At 38.2% G+C, this 14,750-nt stretch overlaps 1 pseudogene across 1 annotated transcript in view; it reads right to left on the bottom strand.

Annotated features, from left to right (window-relative positions):
* The window catches only part of LOC310824140 (cytochrome P450 3A27-like), a 105,654-nt pseudogene that overhangs the window by 90,215 nt on the left and 689 nt on the right, over nucleotides 1-14,750 (bottom strand). The window lies entirely within an intron of this gene.

The following is a 14,750-nucleotide window of genomic DNA, read 5'->3' as shown; positions in this document are numbered from 1 at the left end:
ACCTACGAGGAGCTAAGCGAGTCGCTCAGTGAGCATTACAAGTCGAAACCGCTTGTCATCGCGGAACGTTTCCGTTTCCAAAAAAAAAATCAACAAGACGGTGAGTCTGTCTGATTACATAGTAGCTTTGAAGCAACTTTCAACTCATTGTGAGTTTGGTGCACATCTTAATGATGCACTCCGTGACCGTTTTGTTAGTGGGTTAAAAGCTGAGGCTGTGCAGAGGAAACTTTTATCGCAACCAAGACTAACATTCAAGACTAAGACTATTAAGTAATAAACAAAGTCAAACAGTCAGAACAAAAGGCCTGATTAGACAAAACTTGATGACGAAATGTAGTTCTTGAATGTTATTGGTGTATGTAGACAGGAATCAGAAACACGTTGAATAGAAGGCGTTAACCTGTGTGAAATCTATAAAGACAGGTGACTGAGGAGATAACGGGGTCAGCTACATGTTCTGCGGGAATAAAGTTTTTGAATGAATCAACAGCTCAGCTTATTTCAAAGTATTATAACTTAAATTCTACGACACTAGCATTAGCAAGGAAGGCCTGAAAAATGCCTTCGTGTTTTTCAGGATTGGCTGTGCGTGGACTGGGGCAGCCGTTTCTACGACAGGTTGTTGTTGTTGTTTTTCTTTTTTGCAGGGCTCCCGTTGGGAGGACAGCGAGAGCGACTTCGAAGCGGGTATGTGACGTTTAATTACATTTTACAGTAGTAGACACAGTCAACAAATGTATCTGGGTAATGGCATGACTATTTGTCAGTTAGTAGCAATGGTAGCATTGTTAGCTTTAGCTTGAACTAGCTAGCTTGCTAGTCACCTACATGCATTTTGGACTTGTGCTGTGTTGTTTCACAACAAATATTGAGTGGTTCAGAGAGAGTCTAACTATTGTTATTGCTCATACTTATTCTTCTTTTTCTTATCATTATTATTCCAATTCTTCCGATTTTTTGGTATGCTACTCCTCCTACAGCGTTCAAGCTATTTAGACTAATCAAACTTTAAAACGTGCGGAGAGGTATTTTAAAGTCATGATATTTATTCCGATTCCGAACCCTAGCACATATTCCTGACCAATCAGCGGGTAATGCCGCCATTAGCCTTCCTTCTCCACATACCCACTAGTAATCTGCCACTGGCTCATTCTGGCTAAGATATATATCGATTAGAGGTATGCCTCCTGGTGCCCCAGGAGCCCCTAATCTCAGTACCAGTGGTCCAGAACAGTTTCTTTGCCTATCTTGTTTTATCCTGCGCCTCTCATTGGATACTTCTTCTTCTGTCTCAAACATGTTAGGGGGAAGTACTACCTTACGGGTCGCATTGGTATATTGCTTGGTTATAAGCTACTTTTGGCCAAGGTTGTTCCATATTCCAAGGTACAATACGCCACGTGACGTGACAGTCCCCTTTAAATTTCCCCAGGTTTGCGGTGCCATATGTTGTGTTAAGTGGTTTGTCGAAGCATTCAAACTTTTGCTTCCAATCAATTGAATCCGGGGATCTCCCTCTTTTTCTCATCTATTCTCACATCTATTTTTCTGCATTGGTCTCTAAAAGTTTGATCATAAAACGGATGGTATCTGGTGTTGCTTAAGATACCCAAACATTCGGCTGGACAATATGGTCGTTTTGATTCTTCTATGGGACAGGACTTTTTATATAACTGTGCACATGCCTGGTATGTGTGTGGGTTAGGTACAACTCGTAGTTTTTTAAGTGGTGATGGACTACACATGAGGCAATCTCCTTCTGTTACTGACTGGGCTGTAAACTCTACCCATTTATACCAATAATTTTGCTTTGCCTGTTCCCATAATGTATTTACCTTATATTCTCTGTCCCTATCTCTTTTGGTTTCAACCTGTGTTTGCTTCACTTCCTGACTCAATTCTCTAGGCAGGGCCTGTTCTATTTGGGACAGCATATAGATTAGTATTATTACTTTATATATCACTAGTCACTTCCCCAGGATCCCCCAGGCTCTACTGTCCTTCCCGTTCGGCTGGGGGCTGGATTTCCGGCCCATGTTCAGCCTCTGTACCTGTTCCTTCATTTACTCTGTGCTCCTGTTCGATCTTACCCGTTCCTTCGTCTTCTTCTCTGGTTTGCTTTTTCTTCTTGCCTCGGGACCCTGGTGCAGTGGTTCAAGTGGTACCAGGTTAGACTCCCTCGGACTTGTATTGCAGTGGGGGTGGCTCGCACTACCTCGTACGGTCCCTCCCTCCTTGGCTCGTTCCACTTCCTCCGGAAGACTTTGATGTACACCTGGTCTCCTGGAGTTATCGGATTGGGCAGGGGTGGCTCCGGCTCCGGCTGCTAGTCTTTTTCCTGTGAATATATAACTTTATGTATCTCAGTTAGTTGTTTCATGTACTGCTTTAGTTCCATCTGGAGTTGTTCCAGTGGTGGTCCTTAGTAAGGTATATATTATAAGGCACATATCTTATTCAGCTTTGTTTTGAGGGTACCATTTATTCTTTCTACCATTCCTTGTGATTGTGGATGGTAGACACAACTCAATCTTTGCTTTATCCTTAACTGCTGTATGACTTGTTTCACAGTTTTCTGAATAAATGCTGCACCATTATCTGAGCTAATCTCATTAGGTATTCCAAATCTGGGTATTACTTCTCTTGTTTTTAACCACTTTTAACCAAATTTAACCACTGTTCCTGCCCCTAATTCTGCCGATGGCGTTGCTTCTACCCATCTGCTAAATCTATCTATGACAACAAGCATGTATCTTTTCCATTGACCTTTTTTATCCTGTCTACATAGTCCATTACCAAATGTTTAAATGGTCCGTCTGGAACCGGTATGTGTCCTAAGGGTGTTTTGATTCCTTTCTCACATTGTTTTGTGCGCATACTGTGCATTCTGCCAATGCATTTTCTACCATTGCCTGTAAATAGGGTGACCAATACCCTTGGAGTTTTATCTTTCTCAAAACTTCCCTCCTTGCGCAATGGTCAAAACCATACGCATCAGCGATCAAAATCCCCAGTAGCACCGTAGGTGCCACTATCGTACCCTCATGCAATCTCCACAATCCTGTAGAGTCTCCTTTTGCCCCCCTTTGGAGCCACATGGATTGCTCATACGGTCCTGCAATCTGTTGCATGCGTATTATATCCTCTAGCTGCGTTATTGGTTCTATTAATACCATTGGGGCCAACACGGCCACCTCACACTTCGAGGCTCGCTTTGCCGCTTCATCAGCAGCATTATTGCCCTGAATAATGTAATCATTGCCTTTCTGGTGCGCCTGACATTTGATGATCGCTAACCGTTTTGGTTTCATCATAGTCGACATCAATTCCTTAATTTGCTCACAATGCTGTATGGGTGACCCATCACTTTTCAAAAAGCCTCTCTGTTTCCATACTGCCCCAAACAGATGACAGACTCCATGCGCATACGCTGAGTCATTAAAAATGTTCACTGATTTGCCTTCCCCCATTTTACAGGCTTCTGTCAGTGCCCTTAGTTCTGCCAACTGGGCAGAACACGGTTGTGGACAGCTGAATGTCTGCCCTATTTGTTTGACTATGCCGTACCCTGCATGATTTCCTAAATGATCTCTATAACATGAACCATCTACAAAATATGTCTCTTCTGCATATAGTAAGGGTGTTGATTCTAAATCTGGTCTTAACCTGGTGAATGTTAGCGAGTGTGCTATACAATCATGTTCTTCCCCTTCATCTGCCAGTGGTATTAACTCAGCTGGATTTACTGTGCTACATCTCTTGATAGTGATGTCTGGGTATGTTAATAACGACAAATATGACAGGTTCCTAGCTTGTGTTAGAACAAACCTTCCCTGTTCTAACAGTTCCACTGTCTTGTGATGTGTGTGTATATTGTTATTGGGTAGCCCGTTGTGATTGACGAGGCCTTCTCATAGGCATAGTGCATAGCTGCATTTCTTTTTTCAACATTTCAAATGCCATTGTAGCTTCTGTTGTCCATATTAAAGGGGCTCTTAACAGCGGGTCAGCAGAACTTTTCATCAGCACCCTCAGAGCTGCTGTTTTTATCTCATAGTCCTCTATCCAATCTCCGCTGAATCCTGTCATTCCCAAGAATGTCATCATTTGGCCCACATTTACTGGTTTTGGTGTTTTACTTATGCCTTCTAATTGTCCTGGTGATATTGCTTTTGACCCATGCGCTATAGTTCTTCCCAGATAGTCAACCTGAGGTAAGCAATACTGCAATTTAGTTTTTGACACTTTGTGTCCCCCCTTTGCCAATTTTTGGAGAACTCTTATGGAGTCCTCATGACATTGTTCCAATCAAATCTTCCACGTATTGGATTACTGTGCTGTTTATCTCCAGGTCTTCTAGATCTGCTTTTAGCACCTGGTTGAACACATGAGGCGAATGTTTGAACCCTTGAGGTATTCTAGTGTATGTGTATTGTTGTCCTCTGTAGGTGAATGCAAACAAGTACCAACTTTCTTCTGCTAACGGTACACTGAAAAAAGCTGAGCATAAATCTATCACTGTATAGTATTTGGCTGTCGGAGGAACATTTGTTAACAGTGTATGAGGATTTGGTACTTCTGCTGGCCAATCCTGCACCACCTCATTTACTGCTCTTAAGTCATGCACCAATCTCCATTTTGACTTATCTGCTTTTAGAATTGGAAGAAGTGGGGTATTGCACGGGCTGTTTATTCTTTCTAAAACTCCCGCTGCTATCAAACCCTCTATTGTTTTGCTTATTCCTTCCTCAGCTTCAGGTTTCATAGGATATTGGGCTTTTCTTGGTAATACACTGCCCTGTTTTGTTCTTATAATTATAGGGCTTGCTGATTTTACTAAGCCCACGTCAGTGTCATGTTTTGACCAGAGACTTTCTGGAATCTGTTTTTCCATGTCATCGCTCAATTGATTATCTGATTTTTCTTTCATCTGAACTTGTTGTTTAACCAATATGGCTACTTCCTGTGGTATACCATTCATAGGCGTGGCACATATTATTTTTATGAATTCCTTGTCTGCAGAATGTTTTACCAATGGGTTACTTGTTTTTTTCCAGTCACTTTTTAATGCGGTTCTCATCATTGGTCCCAAGTCTCTTGCTCTATACCCTTTATTTACCATTAATGACACATGAGGAGCAGCATTAGGTATATTATACCATTTTTGTACAAATTCTGATTCATCTATTTTCATAGCTGCTCCCTGTTTTCCCACTATGATGTATTGTGACATTAATGGGACAACCACATTTTTAGTTTGTTCTTGGTAGGAGTCGCAATTTGAGTCAAACTGCATTGTGCAGTGGTCGTCAAATCGTGGTTTTCGTGCATCTGGCAATTGGGCTTCAATACATTTTCTCCATTTTAACCAAGTTTGCTCTTTTTCATGGTTTATTTCCTCTAACCAGTAAACATTTGCGCTTGCATTTATTGGTATTTCTTGTGTCTTTATTGCCTTATTATCTACATATACACCTTCTGGGGAACACCATATTTTCATCCCCAGCATGCATAATGCTCTGTCTTGGTCTACCCCAAGACACACTGGATTACAGTCCGTCTGTGCCATGGGCAAGTCTGTTTAGGGTTGTTCGTCTTCTGTAGTGGTGATAACCAACCTTGAGCACAGTTAGCAAGTAAGAATAACTTGGTTGAATGCCTTGACTCTGAGTCAAACTAGAAACACCAGGCATGATTGAAAAATGTCTCCTGGCCAGGTGTGATTGAAAGCGAATAGGAATGTGCAAGAGTGCAGTCCCATAGTAAGGGGTCGAACTGAGTCGACTGAAAGAGAACCACTGATGTGATAGATAGATGACGGGATTTATGCTCTTTGTCCCCAATCAACACAGGTGAAAAAGGAAAAACATGTTTTCAAGTCTGTGAGCAATTATCTACAGACCTCTAGGTTAAGTATATTGATTTGGGCAAAGATAAACAGAAATCCAGGTTCAATTATGTGATAAATGTTTCATGCCTCCTTGATGTGGTTTCATTGAAACCTTACACACTGCACTTTTCTTTGAGAGAAGAGAAAAAGTGAGGGCCTAATTAGCAAACTTTACATCCCCACATGATCTGTCCGCAGCACTGTCTGTCTGGAGGTCAGAGTGGGGCTGAATTATTGATGCCCAGGATGGTGCCAAGATATCAGTTAATATTCCAAATCCAGCAATCTGATGCCCCTGCAGGGGAACAGGCAGAGACAAGAGCAAACAAACAAAGACTTCTGATGGTGCTAACATCCCTGACGTTTGCTACGTTTCGAGGGCATTGTTGAGCAACAAACACATCTTAGGTGAACAGGGGATTTTCAGCCCTCACGCTGTGCGCCTCATAATAATGACCATTTGCAAATCTGAACCAAACCAATCAAGTCTAAATAATGAAATGACCAATTATGTGCTTCTAGGATTGACTATTCTAAGGTTGAATAATTTGATATGAGGTGGTGACCCAGAGTGAAACTGATATGGATGGGGAGGGAGATATATGGCAGTTCCTCTAGAGGTCTCACAGTGTCAGCCCAGGGGGCCATCAGAACAGTGCTGCTGAGGGCTTAGCCTGGGGCTGATCGGAGGTATTCCTGACAGGCTCCTCTGTCCCCTTTCATCCCCTCATGCTCCACCAAGGGCCCAGGCCACAGACACAGACATCTCTCTCCCCTTCCCTTCACAGGCTGGTACAGGACCACACTCTGATAGGAACATCCCTAGACAGAGGTGCCAATGGAAATACTTGTAATAGCTTTATTACCAGCCTGAAAGGGATCTGCTGCCTTGTAATTAAGTAATTTAGAATATGTAACATGGTTAAAATATGGGAGGGCTTCTCTTGATTTCAGAGGCATTGGTGTAATTAATCTTTTAATGAACATACAGCACATTCAGCATATCTCATGATAGTAATTCATGACCTCATTTTTTTTTTCCAGAGGGGACTGACAATACATATATCCTACATTTTATTAGCTGTAATACCTTTTTCTTTGAGATTATACAGATGTAATGATTTATCTTTGTAGAAACATTATTCTATCTTGTGGATAGAGGTCAGTGATTGGGGGTGGTTGTACTATACTGTAAAGACTCTTCATTTCTAGGTCATATCCAGCCATGGTAATTACAAGTAGAGGGTTGTCTTCTCAGGGCCCTTGTGCTTGAGAATCAATTCCGGTAAGGGTTCTGTGTCTGTGTGCAAAAGAGATACATGAAGGACTTTAACTAAATAACAGGAGCATGGCTGTAGCCAGAGTTTGTTTAGCTGGCGGATTCTGCCAAAGCAAATCAGACAATCTCGTGCTGTAAACGGTTTACTCCGGCTCCCGTCCCGCTGATGTCATCGCGACACCGCCTGTCTCACCGTACTTGGAATTGCTTGGGCAGCTGGAGACACAGGGAGAATTTGTTCTCCTATATGCTGTGTTTTTTTCTAACACTCCCTGATTCTCCCTCCCTTTCTGTCCTAGTCTCTCCCACTGACAAGCAGCAACATCCATGTTCTGTGTTTTTCCAGTCTGCATTATAATCATGGGGCTAAACATGACACACTTTATAAATGATGATCATACATGTCTAGCACCATGACAGCTGCTTTAGGAGCCAGACTGTTGGCTTTGCTATATTTTTCAGTCATGGCTATCCTTTTGTGTCCTCTCCGGAACAGCTGCATTAGTGCTTCTCTGTAGATAGGTAATTGAATAGGGTTCTGTCTCCTCTTTTCATCTTTTATCCTCAAGTGAAGATGGTTGAGCATTGCTAAATAAGTCGGCACATTGCAAGATATGTGTAACTCAGACTCCAAGCTTCATCTATAATCAGACATAACAGTATGTTAGATCTCTAAAGATAAGTGAATACATATTCCCAGCTTGTGAGAGGCTTAGTGCAGATGCAGTGATGAGGCAATCAGCCTTCCCTTTTCATAAAACTGAATACACAATGACAAGGCTTGATTAGCTTCTTCTAAAGAATGCATGTGTCTGCCTCTGTGTATAGGTCTCTACCCCGTGGTGTTGCCATGCTGCTGTTCTTTCACATTGAGAGATGAACAGACAGCCTGACATTTCAGTCACTCTTCTATTGTGATGCAAGAGAGCACTGGATAGGTGCATGGCAAAACCCTGCCTCTCAGTCAAGATCAACACAGCCAGTGTGGCATTGAATAGGAACCTTGCAACACTACGTTATGTAAGATATTACTTTGATAGAATAATACTGGGGTGGCATTATTATTTCCATTCATATCCAACATAAATTACACTGTATGAAGCTAGTATACTTGTCTCCTCATTTTATAATGTATTTAGTTTTCTATTGGAAATCTTTAGAGGACAAAATATATTATTGTTATTTTTTTAAATACGGTCTGTTCTGCTAAAATGTGTCAGTTAAAATGTGTCATACAAAGTGGGACAATTTGAATGTTCAAAGTGGAGAAGTGATAAGGCTCTGAACAGCCTCAGCCCTCCTGCTGTGGCAAGCCCCTCTGAATTACATTACATACCCATAATGCCTGTTACAGCCACATGAAGAAAGAGGTGAGGAAAAATAAGGTAGGAGCACATAAACATACATAACGTAAACATAAACATACATAACGTAAACATAAACATATATAACGTAAACATACATAACGTAAACATAAACATACATAACGTAAACATAAACATACATAACGTAAACATAAACATACATAACGTAAACATAAACATATATAACGTAAACATAAACATACATAACGTAAACATAAACATACATAACGTAAACATAAACATATATAACGTAAACATACATAACGTAAACATAAACATACATAACGTAAACATAAACATACATAACGTAAACATAAACATATATAACGTAAACATAAACATACATAACGTAAACATAAACATATATAACGTAAACATAAACATATATAACGTAAACATACATAACGTAAACATAAACATACATAACGTAAACATACATAATGTAAACATAAACATATATAACGTAAACATACATAACGTAAACATAAACATACATAACGTAAACATAAACATACGTAACATAAACATATATAACGTAAACATAAACATATATAACGTAAACATACATAACGTAAACATAAACATACGCAACGTAAACATAAACATACATAACGTAAACATAAACATACATAACGTAAACATAAACATACATAACGTAAACATAAACATACATAACGTAAACATACATAACGTAAACATAAACATACATAACGTAAACATAAACATATATAACGTAAACATAAACATACATAACGTAAACATAAACATATATAACGTAAACATACATAACGTAAACATAAACATACATAACGTAAACATAAACATATATAACGTAAACATAAACATACATAACGTAAACATAAACATATATAACGTAAACATACATAACGTAAACATAAACATACATAACGTAAACATAAACATATATAACGTAAACATAAACATATATAACGTAAACATACATAACGTAAACATAAACATACATAACGTAAACATAAACATACATAACGTAAACATAAACATATATAACGTAAACATAAACATATATAACGTAAACATACATAACGTAAACATAAACATACATAACGTAAACGTAAACATACGTAACGTAAACGTAAACATACGTAACGTAAACGTAAACATATATAACGTAAACGTAAACATACATAACGTAAACATAAACATACATAACGTAAACATAAACATATATAACGTAAACATAAACATATATAACGTAAACATACATAACGTAAACATAAACATACATAACGTAAACATAAACATAAATAACGTAAACATAAACATATATAACGTAAACATACATAACGTAAACATAAACATACATAACGTAAACATAAACATATATAACGTAAACATAAACATACATAACGTAAACATACATAACGTAAACATAAACATACATAACGTAAACATACATAACGTAAACATAAACATACATAACGTAAACATAAACATATATAATGTAAACATAAACATACATAACGTAAACATAAACATACATAACGTAAACATACATAACGTAAACATAAACATACATAACGTAAACATAAACATACATAACGTAAACATACGCAACGTAAACATAAACATACATAACGTAAACATAAACATACATAACGTAAACATACATAACGTAAACATAAACATACATAACGTAAACATAAACATACATAACGTAAACATACATAACGTAAACATAAACATACGTAACGTAAACATACGCAACGTAAACATAAACATACGCAACGTAAACATAAACATACATAACGTAAACATAAACATACATAACGTAAACATACATAACGTAAACATAAACATATATAACGTAAACATACATAATGTAAACATAAACATATATAACGTAAACATACATAACGTAAACATAAACATACATAACGTAAACATAAACATACATAATGTAAACATAAACATATATAACGTAAACATAAACATATATAACGTAAACATAAACATACATAACGTAAACATAAACATACGTAACGTAAACATACACATACATAACGTGAACATAAACATACATAACGTAACATAAACATACATAACAAACATAAACATACATAACGTAAACATACATAACATAAACATACATACCATAAACATACATACCATAAACATACATACCATAAACATAAACATACATAACATAAACATACATAACATAAACATACATACCATAAACATAAACATACATAACATAAACATACATAACATAAATATAAACATACATAACATAAACATACATAACATAAACATACATAACATAAATATAAACATACATAACATAAATATAAACATACATAAACATAAAGATACATAAACATACATAAACGTAAACATACATAAACATACATAACATAAACATAAACATACATAACATAAAGATACATAACATAAACATACATAACATAAAGATAAACATAAAGATAAACATAAACATAGGAGCGTGGAGCGTCAGAGGGGTAGTTCATGTTACACAAACAAAATTGTAACCTGAGAGGCCATTGATATCTAAACATGGTAAACAATATGTCTGAAATGACTGGGATAGACTTCCAAGGCACTCATTTGTAGTTAGTGTAGTTAATTTGTAGTTAAGTGTTTAATAAGCTGCTAATTAGGCAATCATATTTGTTGGTTTTACTAGCCATGTATTAGGTCTTTATTCAGTGTTTTCTTATTCTCATGTTATGAGTTATGTAGTAGCTGGCCAGTTAGATGTGATTTCAGCAACCCTTCAATCACCGGCTCACATCTGGGGATTGAACCAGTAACCTTGTGGTTACTTGCTAGCCTCCCTAACTCAAAGCCAACCTTGCCACCAAAAACATTGTTGTGTGGGTGTGTGTGTGTGTGTCCTGAGGGGCTGGGTAAAGCAAACATTTATAAGCTAAAAATGAGTGCCTAATGTGTGTTCACTAACATAAAGTGTTACCGAACTGAGATTGAGTGTATTGATAACCTATTATTCATTCAAAAGGGTTACGGCATTATATATCGTCAACCACAGATATAATAGATTCGGATCTAATTCTGTGACGTCAACCAACCTGCATGCTATATACTGTATCTCTGGGCTCATTATATCCTGTTATGCTTGAGGCTCCAAACGTCCATTGAGAGGATGCAGTGGTCATAATTGCTGCGGCTGGGGCTGGGGCTGGAGCTGGGCAGGAAAGGGAGAGGGCTGAACTAATGGCCTGTCCCTTCTCAAGGTCATAGAGAAAGGCTGTGTAGTGGGGATCAGCTGCTTATCTCCTCCTGAGGCGAGGTTCCTCTGCATCCATTAATCAACCAGTGTTAGTTACAGAGGCAGTGCACTAGTGGACAAGTGGACAAGTGAAGTCTGCGAGTGGTTGTGTTTGCATTTAAACGTATGCACATATATTTTGACTTTCCGGTGAACCCAATGTTCTTGTCTGTGATGGTGGTGGGCGATTTTTGTTGTTGCTGTAGAGACGTGCTCACATCAGTTAGGGCTGTTCTCTCCAGGACTCTTCCAGTACAGTGGCTATCATATCCACACCCTGTGACTGATGCTACACTATTTAAACACACTGACTGGGGATAATGGGGAAATAATAACACTCCATCCAAACTCAGGCTTAAAATCATCAGCATAATTTTCAGAATTCATTCTTCGTTAGATTTAGGCAACTTTATTTAAAGGCCTTGCTTTTGCAACAATGAAATGCACAATGAACAAAACTTGGCATCATCTAGGCATTATTTTTGCAATGCTGTGTCATAGCATCTTAGAAAGATAGATGAGCATTGATTTGCACCATAAAGCCATGGACATTATTTGGTGTCTCTGTCGATCTATCCTAATTAAATCATCTACCTGTATTCCTAATTGTGTGTTCTGGTTGACGCATTAGAGGGGTTTTTGGACAATGCGTCAGAAACTGAAAATATTTTTTTTAGCACCATCTGACATGAATAAGCGCGAGTGTACTTTAATAATGCAACATATTGATTACAGAATGAAGTTAGAGATTTTCATGTGAGACAGGAGTAAGGATTTGGAGTTTCAGTGGGATTGAGACTGGATATAAAAGTAGCCTACAGTTGTCACCAGGGACGTAGGAAGTTTATTTTTACGAGGGGGTGCTGCCTAAAATGTTATGAGGGCGTGAAGGGGAGGCTGTCCCTTGTATCCAGAGAAAATGTTGCATATCACTTGTTAAACAAGAAATTCTGGTAACTTTTGATAGGAGAATAACGTAGTGGTTTGTGCAAGTGAAAAGCATGAAATAATTGGGTCAGAGGTAAATGACACAAGGCCTACAGCTGATTTACCAGAGTGCACTCGTCCAGACCCGATAAACAGCTCTGATCATGACAGGGTTGCATATATTTGTCAGTATATCAATCCCAACTCATCCAAACCTGCACTACAATCTAATGGAGTAAGGTAAACACCTTGCATTTTGGCTATTTGTCCTAATTCCGACAATGACGGAAGATGTCTCCCCCCCTTTATGTACCCAGCGACAATGTTGCAATCACCTGTTAAACAAGCAATTCTGGTGACTTTTGACGAGAGAATAACATAGTGGTTAGTGCAAGTGAAAAGCATAGAATCCAACAGCAGTCAAACAATTTAACCAATAGCCTAGATGACGCACATACACTTCCACTTCCACATAATTTCACATACACCATCACAAGAACACAAGATCTGTATACATCTTAAAAAACGTATGACGACTATTAATTGTACGACAGATCGACTGCATAAATGTCCAGTTGATTTAGCCTCATTTGTCATTGATTAGATATGGTAATGTCATTGTAGATCGTCTATAGTCAACTTTCCAATAAAGTGTGCATGGATTTGGCAGAACCTATTGTGACACTTAATGATAAGAACCTATATAGGACAGCAGAAGATGACTGTGACATCAATTCGCTCACCTTCCCCCACTCCACACCTTCCCCCACTATATTGTAATGCACTGCTCATGACCGACATCTGAAAAAATTGTTTGTTCTGTCTGCAGAAATGACTGAAGCCTCATCATCCTGATTGCACCACTTATCACAGCCGAGATGTCCGTTGTTACGATGCAGTTGTCATAGTATAAGTATTTACAAGTCTCCCTGTCTTAGCTCACTCCTTTAAATATAGCTCGCAACTTGCGCTCTGGTAGTCTAGATATCACACTGGTTAGGCTACTCCTAAAGCCCACACTTCCAAGTTGGGTATGCTAACTTAGAAATGGATAAATGTACACAACCATTTATTATTTTTGTGATGTAATTTGGAATTGATAACAGTTCTCTAAAATATGCAACATTTTGGCTACAGTAAAATCAATGTTTGTCAACATTTTATGAACTAATATCATTTGTTACATGAAGAACTTTACTATTTAGAACTTTAACATTATATTACAATGAGTGAATTAATATGTGATTTTGCAGACACACTGCCACATACATTCCATTTCTGACATAATTTTATGATGTGTCCATGAAGACACGATTTGTTCTAAATTAAGGTTTATCAAAGGAAATAATTTAGATTTTCTCAGAACAGACAATAACTTGTCATTTTCCAAATCGGAACAACAACTCATAAGCTACTCTTCATGTAATTCATCAGGCGGCAATAATTGTAAACACTGAAAGGGGTCTATAACACATTGTAAGCATATCCATTAGAATTGCTCAACAATGCTGTTTGCAAAAATGTTGTTTTGCTGAGGTGAATTACCTGAAATAAAACATATAAATAGTCTAGCTGACCCCCCTACTGCCGTCGTGGTACCTCGGCGACATTGTCACACAAGCATTAATCTTTTAAACTCTGACCTAATGTAGGTACACAATTTGAGTAGACCAGTCTGGAAAAGGAGGAGGGAAATAAGGTCAGGAATGGAGGCACTATCTAAACACCTCCTAGAGATTTTGGAGCGGGAGTATAGCAGCCTGGAACACGATAAATGATGGAAATGAGGCAGGTGTGTACATCCATATACAACACTATTGCCTATCTACCCCATCTCCTCCTCTCTCTCTGTCACTGTCTGAAGGTGTAATGTACTGTAAAATGGAGCTTGCTTCACTAAACCCGCTTTATTAGTTTTTCTTTTTATAGGGTGTGATTTGCACAAATAATTTCCTAGACTCCATATGTTCACTGTGGGCCAATAACTGGGTTCTCCCA

The sequence above is a fragment of the Argentina silus genome (genome assembly GCF_951799395.1).
Source record: "Argentina silus genome assembly, chromosome: Y".
Lineage (NCBI taxonomy): Eukaryota > Metazoa > Chordata > Actinopteri > Argentiniformes > Argentinidae > Argentina > Argentina silus.
Note: the sequence above shows the minus strand (reverse complement) of the source record. Positions and strands in the feature narration are given on the sequence as shown.